Source organism: Dermacentor variabilis, chromosome 3 (genome assembly GCF_050947875.1).
Source record: "Dermacentor variabilis isolate Ectoservices chromosome 3, ASM5094787v1, whole genome shotgun sequence".
Taxonomy (NCBI): Eukaryota; Metazoa; Arthropoda; class Arachnida; order Ixodida; family Ixodidae; genus Dermacentor; species Dermacentor variabilis.
The window spans coordinates 133,630,569-133,647,142 of NC_134570.1; the positions used below are offsets into that span (position 1 = coordinate 133,630,569).

General features: G+C 44.5%; 8 non-coding genes across 8 annotated transcripts; all 8 read left to right on the plus strand.

The window, feature by feature from the left end:
* Positions 1–13,500: 13,500 nt before the first annotated feature.
* Positions 13,501–13,573, plus strand: TRNAF-GAA (transfer RNA phenylalanine (anticodon GAA)). The gene has a single exon. It is a non-coding gene; the product is annotated as a tRNA-Phe (tRNA).
* Positions 13,574–13,827: 254 nt separating this feature from the next.
* Positions 13,828–13,900, plus strand: TRNAF-GAA (transfer RNA phenylalanine (anticodon GAA)). The gene has a single exon. It is a non-coding gene; the product is annotated as a tRNA-Phe (tRNA).
* A 250-nt stretch (positions 13,901–14,150) lies between these two features.
* Positions 14,151–14,223, plus strand: TRNAF-GAA (transfer RNA phenylalanine (anticodon GAA)). The gene has a single exon. It is a non-coding gene; the product is annotated as a tRNA-Phe (tRNA).
* Positions 14,224–14,471: 248 nt separating this feature from the next.
* On the plus strand, positions 14,472–14,544 carry TRNAF-GAA (transfer RNA phenylalanine (anticodon GAA)). The gene has a single exon. It is a non-coding gene; the product is annotated as a tRNA-Phe (tRNA).
* Positions 14,545–14,792: 248 nt separating this feature from the next.
* TRNAF-GAA (transfer RNA phenylalanine (anticodon GAA)) lies at positions 14,793–14,865 on the plus strand. The gene has a single exon. It is a non-coding gene; the product is annotated as a tRNA-Phe (tRNA).
* A 249-nt stretch (positions 14,866–15,114) lies between these two features.
* Positions 15,115–15,187, plus strand: TRNAF-GAA (transfer RNA phenylalanine (anticodon GAA)). The gene has a single exon. It is a non-coding gene; the product is annotated as a tRNA-Phe (tRNA).
* An 890-nt stretch (positions 15,188–16,077) lies between these two features.
* TRNAF-GAA (transfer RNA phenylalanine (anticodon GAA)) lies at positions 16,078–16,150 on the plus strand. Its single transcript has one exon. It is a non-coding gene; the product is annotated as a tRNA-Phe (tRNA).
* Positions 16,151–16,399: 249 nt separating this feature from the next.
* Positions 16,400–16,472, plus strand: TRNAF-GAA (transfer RNA phenylalanine (anticodon GAA)). Its single transcript has one exon. It is a non-coding gene; the product is annotated as a tRNA-Phe (tRNA).
* Positions 16,473–16,574: the final 102 nt, after the last annotated feature.

Here is a 16,574-nt window from a genome sequence, read left to right on the forward strand (position 1 = left end):
GACCATTTTGCCTCTGATAAATCAAACGTTGAGTTAATTGACGGTATATCGCACCACAAATATTATTGTGTTCATTTCCAGTCCGTGACCGCATAAGGCCCCCCAACTCAGTTTTAACTTTCCTCGACTTCAAGAATGCTGATGACATTGGCATAGTCGACCAACTATCACACGAATGTAGTTTGTTTGAGCGGCTTGCTTGCCATCCAGATGCTGACATCGAATCGTTGTGGCAGAAATTTAAAGGAGTTGTACTACATTGCAGTTCTTACTACATACCAACCAAAACCAAGGAAACACAAAATTTCAATACATGGATAAATAGCGATAGTATTCATGCAAAACACAAAGTAAAGCGTCTCAGAAAATCTAAACGAACACCGAGCCTTATAAGTAAAAGTAGCCTTGCGGATGTTATCAGGTCAATGAGACTTGAAGTAACCACTGAAAAAAAATCAGTACTTTCCTTTCACATTACCTAATTTTCTAGGTGATGCACCGCAAAAATTTTGGAGCTAATTATATCCTGAAATTCGGAAAAACAGCAAAACGTTCCCGAAGAAAGCAGGGACAGAGCTAACTTATTTAATAATTACTTTCACTCAGTTTTCTCTACAGACATCGAGATCAGACCGCATGTTAAGATTCGTAGTGCCAACTAAATAGAACCCTGCTAAATAGAACCTCTTAACATAGACGAAGCAGGTATTTTTAACCTTTTGATAACAATAAAAATCAAAAAGCGACGACAGCCTGATAACATACCGAATGAGTGTCTCAGCCGCTACGCCGAATGGGTAGCCAAATATAGGCACATAATCTTCAACATGTCTTTAACTTCATGTACCTTGCCCTGTAAGGGGAAGATGGCACAAGTGATACCAACTCGGAGTGAAGCTGATGTCGCCGACTATCGCCCGATATCATTAACAAGCACAATATCCAATTTACTCAAGCACATTATTCTTAAACATATCACTAATTACCTTGAAAATGAACGCCTTTTGCAATGTTTTGCAATGTTTCAACACGGGTTTCATCAAAGTCTTTCCAAAGTTACACAATTAATTGAATTAATACACAATATATCTTTGACTATTGATGAACAAAAGCAGACCGACTTTATCTCACTTGACATTTGCTAAGCATTTGCCCGGCTATCCTATCAAAAATAATAAAAAATTACAGTTGACGGTAGGTAACGGACCAATTACAGACTGGATTAGTCCATACTTAAACAACCGGACACAGTTTCTAAAGATAAGTCAGCGGAAATCCGAAGTAACAGAAGTTTCATAAGGAGTACCGCACGGCAATGTCCTGGCTCCTATCTTATGCGTAACCTTCATTAACGATCTACCCTCATCCATCAGAACATAAAGCTTTTCGCTGGTGATTCCATTATTTATACAAAAATTAACTCTCCTTCCGAAGATATTGTCCTCAACAATGCCTTAAGAACAGTATCACAATGGTGTACGAAACGGCAGTTTATTTTAAATGTATGAAAATCAGCTTTGCTAAGAATGACACGGAAACAACATATATCAAATTTTTCCCTGCGCCATTGGTGACACGGAACAAACTACTGCCAAATCCAAAGTCAAGAAAGGGGCTGACAGATGGACTAGCACCCTGTTGTATAAAGGCTATAAACAGGGATAAGGTGTCCCAGAAAGACAGGCCAACGCTTCGATAGGTGGACCTATTTTCATCAAAGGCGGCCACGTCAGCCTCGGCAGGTTACTTTTAAAGGATTAGTGCACTGACGTCACGTGCGGTTGTTTTCGGTGGCGGCTGGTTGTAAAGGGAGATACTTGGGAGAGAATGAGCGCTGTCGCTTGACGTCTGTGAGCGGGGTTCCCAAGACGAGGAGAGAAGAACGAGAGAGTGGTAGGCGGGGAGAATAAGAAAGAAAAAGAGAGAAATAAATGGGGGGGGGGGCAGGGCACCAAGAGAAAAGAAAAGAAAAAGAAACAAGAAAAAGCGGCATTTAGGGTGTTGGGGAAGCGAGTGGTTAGGGCGTTAGGGCGGCATGTTCTTACGGAATATATTTAGGGATTATATTTTTCTCTGTGCAGGTTGTGCAGGTTTTCAGATGGGAGGTGTAGCTGGCATGTTTTTTGGTAAGTTTTCTAGCCTGGAATAAAACACAAGGGACATTCTGACAAATTGTGACTGTACACTCTGTGACGTAGGATTGGATGGTGACACTGCGTAACACTAAGAACGCCTTTGCGCGGTGCGTGACAATGCCAACATGAACAGTTCGTGTGTACGTGCGTGCGTTTGTATGTGTGTAGGTGTTTTTTATCTTTCTCTTACCTATCGCATCCCCTTGCCCCTCCCCCAGTAGAGAGTAGCCAACCGGAGGTAATACCGGGTTATCTCCCTGCCTTTCCTTTACCTTTCTCTCTCTCTCTTCTAGCCTGAAAAACTAGAAAATTAGGTCTTAGGTGTTAGACCTAAAGGTCTAACACTGAATTTACTTAACAAGCTGGAATGTGTACAAAGAAAGCCGTTAGGTTTGTTTATAACAAATATGGTCTGTTCTATTCACCCTCAAAATTATTTGAAGGATCTGGACTCTTAACAATAAATAAACGCACTAAATTAGCACGCCGAAAAATGCTGTTCCAACTCCTTCATAAGCAGCTTAATATCGACAGCTCAAGAATTATATCTAAATAAGAAACTAGACAATCACGCTCACGCCATAAACATCCACTGTGCTACAACAAAACACCCACAACCTGTGCTAAATACAGCCTAAGTGATCACTAATCTCATATTTGCTCTTCTTCCACACATTCCGTTAACTGCTAAGAAAACTATCCACTTTACTCGCTGTCTTGCCCTTGCTGGAAAAAAGAAAAAGAAGTAATTGCACTAACTGTTTAAAAAATCTCGTTCTTTGACGCAAGAACTGCCATACCTATCGCAAAGAACTTATGCCAATTTGGCGCAAGTGGAGGCAGTGTCACAGAGGCCTCAGGATTCCTCCCAACAAACGCATAGTGGTCGCGCTGTGACCCCTCTCGCCTTCACGGTGGAAGCAGCCAGTGCTGCTCCATCCTCTTCAAAGGCCCTGCAGACACAAGTCCCGCAGGGCCCTAAAACCAGCCGAACTCCAATGCCCGAGGCACATTTCTCGGCGCCCAACTCTCGGTCTTGCCCCGCCTCTGAGAGCGATGCACGTCGACGCAAAAAGCCCGGTGTTATCGACACCGAAGGACGAGCGCTCGTTCGAGCGCGGAAATAGGGACAAAGACCCAATAACCACGTTCAGTAAGAAAGCGATAACCTAAAGGTAATCGCTCCTTTGTATTAGCCTTCTTTAGATTGTATCACCTATCATGTTCTCTCTTATTCACTCGTAATGCCATTTTTTACCTTTCCGTTTGAAAATGGCTTTTATTGTCTACTGGAATTGTAGAGACCTCCTGCGCAACTCAGATGACATCAAAGACATGTTAAATAACTTTTCTCCTGTGGCCTTGTGCTTTCAGGAAAGAAACTTAGGCCTTTTAAAAAATTAAAAGGCTTGATTGTTGTACAAGGCGACTGTACGCAGGCGAGCCGGTTTCCGGGTGGGGTAACCATTGTTTTGTAGCGCTGTATGGCAGCTAGAGAAGCTGTCATTACCATTCACATAGAAGCCGTTGCTCTCACCGTTCTAGCACACAAAACCATCACCATTTTCTCAACAGACATTCCACCATGTTCACATTTTACCGTAAAACATCAGGAGAGAATTTTAAACAGCTACCTCAGGCTTTCTTAATAACGGGTGATTTTAGCTCACATAACACCTTTTTGGCTAGTAAAACAATAGACACCAGCGAACAAACACGAAGATTTTATCCTAACAAATGACATGCCTTTTAAACACTGGTGCGACAACCTACTGCTCCTTACGGAGCAGTAGGTTGTCGCACCAGTGTTTGACAAGGCTATGACATGCTTTGATTTGTCACTGTGTTCACCATTTCTATTCACTGGTCTGCATCAAAATGTAATAGTAAATTACTATGGTAGTGATCATATTCCAGCATATATGAAACTAACATCCACGCGACCTATCCTATCTTTCAGAGCACCCCGTTGAAAACTTCATCGAACAAACTGGCCTCTCCAGCAAAAAAAAAGCCACTCTGGTTTAAAGTGATTGTAGATGACCTAAGCATAGTCGAAGCGAATGAGAGGATTACTGCTTGAATAGTTGCTGTAGTGAAAAATGTTTATCCTCAATCTACTGAATTCTTAAGGAAAAAACTGAAACCCTGGCTGACTAACGAGTGCAATGAGGCTAAAAATCTTCAAAACAAAGCGTGGCGTATCTTTCGAAGGTATCCAACACAACATAATCTTCTGTGGTTCAAAAATGCAAAAGTGAAAGCAAGGTGCATCCGCAGGCAAATCGAAAGAACTCATGGAAAAGTTATATTTCATCGATTAACACCTCAAGCACATCCAAGAGAATGCGGGACCAGGTTACCGAGTGTAGGAGTGATTACGCTCCTTACACAATGTTCATACTCTCAGCTCCAGGCACGCAAGCAAGTCTACAGGAATAAGCATACATATTAGGCCAGTACTTCTACACCATATCTAGCTCAGAAAATTGTTCCACAACCTTCCTAAAACAAAAACAGTCCGCAGAAAAACAAAAGCTTCCGACAACGGGAGGTTCACGTGGACCATTTATTTCCCGTCTAACGCTCCATGATATAAACAGAGTAATGTCTACGGTTAAGAAGACAGCTTCTAGTCCTGACAAAATATTTTGCACTATGCTGGCCCACCTTTCCAAGAAAGCGGTGGAGGCCTTGTTGCGCTTCCTGGGCGCGATCTGGGAAACAGGTAAAATGCTTGAAGAGTGGGAAAAAAGCCGGCATGGTTTCCGTCCTGAAAGCGGGAAAGTCACCAAATACTCCCAGCAGCTATAGACCTATAGCACTAGCAAGTTCCCTGGGAAAATCATGTGATAGCATTATAAATATAAAAATAACATATGCTCTCGAAACAGATAACTTACTAGGTACTCACCAGTGGGGTTACAAGAAAGGCTACTTAACAATTGACCATCTTGTTCGTCTTGAGCGCACGATACGTGAGACTCCCTTAGAAACAGCACTGCGTAGCAGTCTTTTTCGACCTTGAGAAAGCATACCACACCACATGGAGGTATGGTATTTCACAAGATTTTGCAATACTAGGAAAAGAATCAACTTGTTTGGCCGATTTCCTATCAAACGCGACATTCAGAGTCCGTCTGGGTGCAAAATTGTCCCGAGTCTTTGTCAAAGAAAATGGCGTCCTACAGGGTTGCGTATTAAGCACTACGCGTTTCGTGGTGAAGATGAACTGCATAAGTTCATTATACCATCCAACATTGTGCACTCTTTCTACGCCGACGACCTTCCAATAGCATTGTGTGCGTGGAGTATGTCTACATGCGAAATGCAAATCCAGATAACAGTAAAAAGGTTGACAGAATGGGCCGATAAAAATAGATTCCGTTTTTCTATACACAAAGAAAATGTGACAGGCGTGTTTTCATAAAAAAGAGGGTTACACTAATAGCGCTCATTTTTATTGCTTGTGTTTTGCTTTCGCCGCCATCGCGGCGCGAAGCATTGCGAGTGGCATACGCTAGCACCACGTTTCGTGCCTCCTTTGTGCTTTTGTAGCGTAGTTCCGTGTGCGCGATGCCGCGTTGCTGTGCCTTGGGGTGCAGCGCAAGTGAAAGAAACGGAAAGCGACTATTACGAATTCAATCTGCCGAGTGAGACGCGGCACGGAGGAAGGTCTGACTTCAAAGAATCAGCCGGGCTTATTTCAACTCAACGCAATGATCCCGACACTGTGAGGTAAGCGAGCGATTCTTCACTCACCACGCATCTCATATGCTTTCACTTTTTTATTCGGCATCGTTAGTTTTTCGTTCTCCTGATTTCCGCCTGTTCAAGCTGCGCTTATCTGCAACTTTCCTGCACGACTTTGGTCAAGTCCTTTTCAAACGCACGTGCGTTTGTCGATTCAGTCATACATTCCAAGGAGATGTATTTGTTTGGCCTGAATGTATGCGAACAGCACCAGTTGAGTGCATCACCGTTCGTTACGAAGTGGTTACACTAAGTAGAAACGGTGCTCTGATGACGTTGCGTTCATTATAAGGCGGTGTCACTCTTTAGCGCCTTTTATCCGTCCGGGTCGAACATTTATCAACCATGACCACAAGTGATCGGGCGGCGGCACCGCCACACGCACCGTTCCTTGAAAGCGATCAGCGATGCCGACAAGGAGTGCCAACTGCTGATATAGCTTCGGCCTTTGTGTTCCCGCCGCTTAGCGTTGAAGAGAAAGGCGCGGCGAGCGTCTTCGGAGAGCGTCTGCAAGTTCAGCACCGCGTTTGGGGAGCCACATTCGAAATAAGAGAGAGTGAACGCCGGCGCAGTAAGAGGAGATGGCGCAAATTTTATTTCATTTAGGGGTTTTAGTCCTAACATTTGGGTAGCATCGCCCCACCCCCCTCATGGCGGCATCTCACTATATACAAAGGCCCACCAACGGCTCCCATTGGGGAGCGAGCGATTGCACTTGCATTAAAAAAATTGAGGACGCTTACGTTATCAGGAGCGTGGCAGCAGCGTTGCACGTGTCGGACCTGGATGGTGAAGAAAATGGTCGGAGTTGATTTAGCTTGACATTCACTACGGTTTGGTACGCGCATAGGTGCTTAGTTGGACCGCTTATTGCATGCACACAAAGCACACGTCAGCAGTTGAAGCTAGAAGGCTGCCATGCGTTCACACGGCACCGTCGCGTTTGTTTGATAAACTAGTGACCGTTCACAGACGCCGTCGGAAAATCCGCCTTCATCTGACGCGACAGGTACGCCACATTCTGACACAACCAGGCCACTGTCCCAACTGTCCCCCTCTATGCGAAGCAACACTCCTTAATGCTTCTCGCTGAAATTTCACATATAACAACTACCTGTCACGTGCATTCACTACTGCATATATCGCGACGCTTCCAACACACTGCATACTACATCCCCTACACTGCCTCCAATCCAGACCAATCTGATCTTTACAAACATACCAGCACTTTGGGACACACACAGCCATAGCTATCACGTATAATCATTCGCGTGCTATTAACACAGCCGTTATTTCTCCCATGGACTCATGCACGGCGTAATTACACGCCATAGCATCAGCCATCACCCACACTCCTTCAGCTTCCACTACCTCTGTACCTGTCAAACGAACCGCTCCAAACTTGTCAATGCAGTCAGATACACATTTCATCACGTCATTCTGTGGGAGAGAATAGTACAGGTCTTTTAAGTCAATGAAAAAAGTGACAAGATCCCCGTCTTGATAGTCTTTAAAGAATTCAACCACTTGTTCTGACTTGGTTACCAAAAATGGGTCGTCGATTGGCTACAGCTTTAAGTGCTTTTGTGAGTACTTCGCTACATGTTTCTGCCAAGTAGCATTCTCTGACATTATCACTCTGAGGGGGCATTCCGGCTTGTGCGTTTTTGCAGAGAAAAAGAATTCAAGGTCACCCGTTGTACTTTTTTAAATAGACCGGGATAAGCCATCTAGTTTGAAGTTTTTGCATAGCTTCTTTGCTTCATTTTGGACTTTCTTAAGTGTTATGTCCTTGTGGACCCTGAAAGTTGACGAAATGGCTTCACGAGCCTTTGAATTATACATCGTCCTGTTCATCACCACGAAACCACCCTCCTTATCCGCAGGGACAAGTGTGAGAGCATTGTCTTTCAAGAACTTAACAGTCTTGTTCAAGGAGAACTTTCCGCTAAGGGGACGGGACCGCGTAAGCACATCCACAGCATCAGATACACACCTTTCCGACTCGGCTTCAGGTACACGCTATTACACTTGTCGTACCATTGCCAACAGATCGGGAGCAGACTTCTTTGGCTGAGTCGCGAACTTCGGCCCACATTTGAGTACTTGCTGTACCTTGTTTGGCAGCGCCATGTCACCGACGATGTGTACCTGGCTCGTTGATGCTGCAGGCTTCTTCTGTAGTCCCTGTCTCAGGCTTGGAAGAGCATGCTGCCATAGGAATTCCGTCGTGCGGTCGATGATCCGGCAAAATTGTCGCCATGAGTTCCCACTTGTTGTAGGTTCCAGAAGTAGCCGCAAATTTTCTCTGTACATTCGCACTTGTCGCTGCCATTCCGAGCGCATCAGTTTGCAGATTCGAATCCCGTAGTTAGTCGAAGGTTGGCAGTACCCGAATAATGCGAGAATTTCAGGTGGCAGAATCTTGTGCCGGATGCAGAAGCCAAGCATGCGAGCTCTGCAAGTTGCCGAAGCAATTAGTGGGACGATGCGGCACGGTTCAACGAGATGCCACCGTGGAATGCCCGATGTACTAGAAATGAACTTGGTTAAAACACGTTGGCGGGCTAGTTGGTTAGAATCCATGGTAGTGTGTATAAGAGCGACTGCACAAGGACGAAGAAAGAAACAGATACACAGACACAGCGCTTCACTTTCAACTACAGATTTTCTTTTCGCACGCATCGATAAATATATACCGTGCGAACGGAAACAAACGTAACAGCAAAAAAGGACATTGAGTGGTGCATTTCGTTGAACCGAACACGTGTGCAAGGCAAGGGGAAAAAACATGTACTACAATGGTCACAAAAATAAACCAAGGAATCGTATCTCCTTTTCTGATAGTGACACCGAAGGCTTGCTTACGCGCTTTTGCTCTCATTTTGCTATCTCGTAGGCCTCTACAATCTCCCTCGTCATCCTGCTATGAGCCTTATACAAAATGGAAGTACTTTCGAACATGGGCTTGCAGGAAAAATCTCGACAGTGAATACCCAAGTGACCCGAGATTACCTTAGTGACGTTATATTGATGCTATTTTAATCTCTCGTTGATGCATCTGCCGGTTTGACCAATATATGTTCTTCCGCATGAAAGTGGGATGGCATAGACAACGTTATGAGTACAGGTTACAAATTGTTTGCGATGTTGGGTAGAACATAAGTGCCTTTTGTTATTCTCTGTGTTAACCTGTTTACATAGCTTTTGTAGACGCTCAGGGGCAGAGAAAACCACGTCTACTCCCGATTTCGCCGCTATTCTTCTGAGATTATGTGAAACGCAATAAATGTATGGTACCACAGCAACTTTCTTTGCTCTAGCATTGGTACTGCTTGCATTCGACGCGTTTTTGCACTTCTTGCTTAAGCCCTCCGCGACAGAAGTTAGCATACGAATCGCGTAACCAGAATCTGCCAGGCGCTTGGCCTGCTCTTTGAAATCGGCTTCCATTTTGTGGTCACACGACTTCGTCAGAGAATTGTTGAAACACGATGTCACTACTGCGCGTCTTACAAGTTTTGAATGAGCGGAATGAAATGGTAGGACTGGCTTATTGCCTCTCGGCTGATAACTCGAGCGTGTGATTTGCGGATAAAAGTACAATCCCAAGTCTAAAAACCTTATGAAATTGCCTATGGGAACTTCATGTGTCAAAGACAAAGGGGACAACACTTTAGTGAATGAGGTTACGGTTTTTGAAACCAGCAAGCCAAAATTGTCTGATTTATTATTCAAAATGATTAGAATATCGTCAACGAATCTGAACACTTTCGCGACATGGTGTCATTTTCAGTGGATATGCCACCCTATCTATCATGGAAGGCTTTGCAGGCACCTGCCACACAAATGCTACTATCGCAGCAGTAGCCTCTGTTGAGAGATCATGCTGCGAATTCATCGGGCATGGAGCTTGTAATGAATGGACATCATAAAAATTGTTTAGAAGTGATTTTCTCCTGAACAATGAGCCCATATGAAGGATCATTGCTGTATGGAGAGGAAATTGCTTTTTGCTTTAAGCTTCTGATTCACGGCACTCCAACAGGACGTGTAGGAGTGTCAGTGTCTCTCCACATTTAGCACAGATGGGAAGTTCACCATCAAAGAGCAAGTAAGGGGTGGTCCTGTACGTACGGTCCATCCTAAGCTGACGAAGAATTACTTTAGTCCAACGTTTTTTTTTCTTCTTTTTTGTTGTTGTTTGTCACCAAAACCCAAGTGAGAAATAATTCACTGAAGCTTATTCGACGTTTCATTGTCCCAAATTCGCTGCCATTATGTCCTAACTTTTATGCGGCGAAAATACTTCAAGTCTGTCGCACTGACAGGTATGAAAGTGTTGCTCGCTTTTGCTGTAACAAACGTGGTCATCGGGTCTGCCAGCTTGTTCCCTTGAATGCCTCTGTGGTCGGGCGCCCAACAGGTCATAATAAGCTGATTTATTATGCACGCAGTGCACAGAAGTGAATAAAGCTCGTTGAGTACAGGACTTTTGCTTTTGGGGAATGACATTAAGTACCTTTCTACACTCAGAGCCAGTGAATTTGATGGCACTGGATAGGTTGGCATTCCTGACACATTTAACAGCCCAAATCACTACGTATGCCTCCGCGGAACGGAGACTTGTTTCCGGGTGCAAAACATCACATTATGAAAATGATGGACCAACCGCTGCAATAGATGGCACTTTGATGCGTCAGTATAAAATTCCGGGAAAGAGTACTTTAACTGGAGTTCTACAAAGTGCATTCGGATGTCTTCCTCGAAGCGTGCTTGGTTACGTGAACAGACAACGTGACACATTTATTAAGCTGCCATTGCCATGGCCGTAAAAGCTCTGCCGGGATCCCTTAGACCAGGTTATAGATGTAGCACACCCATTTCATCACTGAGCCTCCTCACACGCAGTGAGAAGCCCTCCTTTGCTGTGTATCGGTTGCGAAACCAATACACAGCATGTGTGTAGCGCACATGATATCAATTATAGTGGCATGACACGGATGTTAAAGGTTTGCGTGTACACTCTTAAAACGGTTGCAATATTTGGGGTGTATATTTGTGCCACAACGGTAATCGTCATCTGTTTGCCTGCGTTGCCTTTCTTGAAAACTCGGCGCTCGTTACATTCCTGTCGAGAACGCAGTGTCACGTTGATAACGCGGAAGCCGTTCGTGGCTTCGAAGTACGAGGCCCGTAGCATTAAATAAAGAAAATACGGACAAGAAGGCCGACGATTATCGTTGTGGGACAAGAGAAGCCCAAATTTTTTTTAGATTGTACCTTCAGAAAATATGAAGAGCCAGAGTAAGACATTGGAAGTTAACGGACCACTCGTTCGATTCCGTCTGGAAGCTTTGCACAGGACTTGTCCTGAATGCACCTGTGGCTAGGCGAATAACCAAATGATGAATCGGATCCAGCATCTTCAACGCACACGGTGCGGCAGAGTGGTACACCACGGCACCATAGTGTAAACGTGCACGTATAAGGCTTTTGTACAGGTCCAATAGGCACTTCCTGTCGCCACCCCTTGTAATGTGTGACCGAAGTATTAGGAGGTACATTGTTTTCATGGATTTCGTTCTGAGACATTTGATATGACGTATAAACATTAGTTTTGAATCCAAGATAATACCTGAGACTCTATGTTCCCTGCTGACCGTGAGTTCTTCTCCATTGATAAAAATACTAGGGAATGGCGTTGCGCCTCTCTTCTTGAAGAAGAATAATCTTGTCGGTCCGCATCAAACTTGCGGCATAAAAGGCCACACCATCACTGCAAACAGCCACGTAGCGCGAAGCGTTGTAGAGTGTTGCGACGTTTTCGCTAGACGCGTTGCTTTGTTGCAACTCGACCTGGCGAAAGCCTTCGACCGTGTGTCCCATGATGCTCTTCTTCTTGTTTTGGAATATGTTAACGTAGGGAAATTCATCTTAGATGGCGTCAAAATGGCCTACGACCAATGCACGACACAGTGTCACTGTGTCTAACCTTCACTGTGTCTAAATCAATGCTGAATAAAAAAAAAGATTATAATTAATAAGTCCCTCAGCGAGAAGCTGTCACTAAGATCTTCCCTTAGACGAGGGTGTCCACTAAGTCCATTGCTTTTTGCATTGTACCTGGAGCCTTTTTGCTTAGCAGTGATACGCAATGACAACGTCCGAGGATTTCGGCTACAGCTTTCTGAAGTCAAGGTAATGGCATACGCTGATGACATCGGAGTCTTCTGCGAGGATCGTGATAGCGTTCTTGAAGCTGCACGCCTTGTAAAGAAGTACTGTGAACAATCTGGATCCCAGATCAATTGGCAAAAGAGCATCGGTATACGGCACGGTCATTGGGACATTATACCAGCTCACTTTGCAAACATCCGGTGGTCAACAACCCCAACTAAGTACTTGGGTGTGCCGCTCGAGCACTATAACGATACCGCACAGTACTGGTCCGATGAAGCTGATAGAATGAGTGAAAAATCAAAGGGTTGGCTTGGCCGAGATTTGTCAATGTTCGGACGCGCTTCTGTGTGCAATCTCTTTTTAGTAGCGAAAGTGTGGTATATTATGCAAGTGTTATCAATGTGTCGTTCAAGTGTGCAAAAATGCATCGTGTTTTTGCCGTATTCATATGGGCTTCTAGTTGGGAGAGGATAAGCAGAACCAATTTGATTCGTTCAGCTCGAAGTGGTGGGCTAGGCCTGTCGCATTTGTTTATCATACAAATTGTGTCGTGTTTTCTTTTTTTTTTCGGGATCAGAGAAATGATTTTCTACGCACAGTAATTCAAGTCCGTTTGGAAAAGGCACTGCCACAATATGTTGTAACGACCAGTGATGAGAAGGGAGGAAGTATTAGGAGATATCTGCGCAAAGTGGTTGATTCACTTCGTATGTTGCGTGTGCGGTTTTCCATCGAATATTTGTGCTCTGTGACAAGAAAAAAACTGTATAAAGACTTAGTTGACGCAATGTTGCCAATACCATTGTACAGGTCTGTAAACTGGGGAGGCCAAGGAGATGATGTACTGAAACGGGTGAAAAATTGCCAGTTAGACCCTCTCAAAAAACGTTTTTCCTTAAGCTACACACAAACACGCTACCCGTAAAAACATGGCTATACCAAAAAGGAATATATATGCCATGGACAGTAAACTGCTTACTTTGTAAAAAGCCAGAGACCATTGAACACGTTTTCATCGATTGCTGGGATCCAATATTTCATTGGGATGTCTTACAATGTACAATTAAAAAAGAACTACCGATTACACCTCTTGTTACTCGATATTTGCCAGCCGATAACGAAGGAGGAGTTCCGTACGATATGTCTATGCTTCTGGGCCTCCAGTCTGTGGAAAACGAGAATGGCATGCAGTGCGACACTCGGATGTCGATACCCGTCCAGCGAGAATAAACTTCATCGAAAGTGTCGCGTATATTCGGGAAATATATCGTGCCTAGAGTGAGCCTCCCGAGTGGGTGGCTATTCTTGATGAACTGATCAAGCTGAAGCGACTTTAATATATAATGTTAGGCAAAGTGTGGTTGACATGTTTTAGCATTTGAATGTGTTCTTGGTTTGTGCTGCAAACAGGAAATAAAGGGGAAGAAAAGCCGAAGTAGCTCAGTTGGGAGAGCGTTAGACTGAAGATCTAAAGGTCCCTGGTTCGATCCCGGGTGTCGGCATATTCATAGTGTGTTTTCGTTTTCATCCGTTGTACATAACAATACAACTGGCTACTCAAACTGCATTATGAGCTTTTCTGTTTCTGTTACTTCCGCGATACGCCACTGTTCAACTTTAATAGAAGCGTGCGTAGTGTACACCAAATGGTGGAGCGAAAATTTTTAAAAGAAGTTTCCTTAAAGCGGGTACGTTAGACGGCCGTTCGCGGGAACCCAGCCATCGCGGAGTGTTTCATCGTTTCAGTACCCGTTCCGCCGAAATAGCTCAGTTGGGAGAGCGTTAGACTGAAGATCTAAAGGTCCCTGGTTCGATTCCGGGTTTCGGCATATTCATAGTGTGGTTTTTTTTTTTCATCCTTTGTACATACCAGTACAACTGGCAATTCAAACTTCATTGCGAGCTTTTCTGTTACTTCAGCGATACGCCACTGTTCAACTTTAATAGAAATGTGCGAAGTGTACAGCAAATGGTGGAGCGAATCTTTTTAAAAGAAGTTTCCTTACTGCGGATACGTTAGACATCCGTTCGCGGGAACCCAGCCATCGCGGAGCGTCTCATCTTTTCTGTACTCGTTTCGCCGAAATAGCTCAGTTGCTAGAGCGTTAGACTGAAGTTCTAAAGGTCCCTGGTTCGATCCCGGGTTTCGGCATATTCATAGAGTGTTTTTTTTTTCCTCCGTTGTACATAACAATACAACTGGCTATTCAAACTGCATTGTGAGCTTTTCTGTTACTTCCGCGATACGCCACTGTTCAACTTTAATAGAAGCGTGCGTAGTGTACAGCAAATGGTGGAGCGAAAATTTTTAAAAGGAGTTTCCTTAAAGCGGATACGTTAGACGGCCGTTCGCGGGAACCCAGCCATCGCGGAGTGTTTCATCGTTTCAGTACTCGTTCCGCCGAAATAGCTCAGTTGGGAGAGCGTTAGACTGAAGATCTAAAGGTCCCTGGTTCGATCCCGGGTTTCGGCACATTCATAGAGTGTTTTTTTTTTCATCCGTTGTACATAACAATACAACTGGCTATTCAAACTGCATTGTGAGCTTTTCTGTTACTTCCGCGATACGCCACTGTTCAACTTTAATAGAAGCGTGCGTAGTGTACAGCAAATGGTGGAGCGAAAATTTTTAAAAGAAGTTTCCTTACTGCGGATACGTTAGACGGCCGTTCGCGTGAACCCAGCCATCGCGGAGCGTCTCATCGTTTCAGTACCCGTTCCGCCGAAATAGCTCAGTTGGGAGAGCGTTAGACTGAAGATCTAAAGGTCCCTGGTTCGATCCCGGGTTTCGGCATATTCATACAGTGGTTTTTTTTTTCATCCCTTGTACATAACAATACAACTGGCTATTCAAACTGCATTGTGAGCTTTTCTGTTACTTCCGCGATACGCCACTGTTCAACTTTAATAGAAGCGTGCGTAGTGTACAGCAAATGGTGGAGCGAAAATTTTTAAAAGAAGTTTCCTTACTGCGGATACGTTAGACGGCCGTTCGCGTGAACCCAGCCATCGCGGAGCGTCTCATCGTTTCAGTACCCGTTCCGCCGAAATAGCTCAGTTGGGAGAGCGTTAGACTGAAGATCTAAAGGTCCCTGGTTCGATCCCGGGTTTCGGCATATTCATACAGTGGTTTTTTTTTTCATCCCTTGTACATAACAATACAACTGGCTATTCAAACTGCATTGTGAGCTTTTCTGTTACTTCCGCGATACGCCACTGTTCAACTTTAATAGAAGCGTGCGTAGTGTTGAGCAAATGGTGGAAAGAATGTTTTTAAAAGAAGTTTCCTTACTGCGGATACGTTAGACGGCCGTTCGCGGGAACCCAGCCATCGCGGAGTGTTTCATCGTTTCAGTACTCGTTCCGCCGAAATAGCTCAGTTGGGAGAGTGTTAGAAAGAAGTTCCAAGGTCCCTGGTTCGATCCCGGGTTTCGGCACATTCATAGAGTAGTTTTTTTTTATCCGATGTACATAACAATACAACTGGCAATTCAAACTGCATTGTGAGCTTTTCTGTTACTTCAGCGATACGCCACTGTTCAACTTTAATAAAAGCGTGCGTAGTGTAGAGCAAATGGTGCAGCGCATCTTTTTAAAAGAAGTGTCCTTACTGCGGATACGTTACACGGCCGTTCGCGGAAACCCAGCCATCGCGGAGTGTTTCATCGTTTCAGTACTCGTTCCGCCGAAATAGCTCAGTTGGGAGAGTGTTAGAAAGAAGTTCCAAGGTCCCTGGTTCGAAACCGGGTTTCGGCATATTCATAGAGTGTTTTTTTTTTTTTATCCGATGTACATAACAATACAACTGGCAATTCAAACTGCATTGTGAGCTTTTCTGTTACTTCCGCGATACGCCACTGTTCAACTTTAATAAAAGCGTGCGTAGTGTAGAGCAAATGGTGCAGCGCATCTTTTTAAAAGAAGTGTCCTTACTGCGGATACGTTAGACGGCCATTTGCGTGAACCAAGCCATCGCGGAGCGTCTCATCGTATCTCTACTCGTTCCGCGGAAATAGCTCAGTTGGGAGAGCGTTAGACTGAAGTTCTAAAGGTCCCTGGTTCGATTCCGGGTTTCGGCATATTCATAGTGTGGTTTTTTTTTTCATCCTTTGTACATACCAGTACAACTGGCAATTCAAACTTCATTGCGAGCTTTTCTGTTACTTCAGCGATACGCCACTGTTCAACTTTAATAGAAATGTGCGAAGTGTGCAGCAAATGGTGGAGCGAATCTTTTTAAAAGAAGTTTCCTTACTGCGGATACGTTAGACAGCCGTTCGCGGGAACCCAGCCATCGCGGAGCGTCTCATCTTTTCTGTACTCGTTTCGCCGAAATAGCTCAGTTGCTAGAGCGTTAGACTGAAGTTCTAAAGGTCCCTGGTTCGATCCCGGGTTTCGGCATATTCATAGTGCGTCTTTTTTTTTCATCCGTTGTACATAACAACACAACTGGCAATTCAGACTGCATTGTGAGCTTTTCTGTTGCTTCCGCGATACGCCACT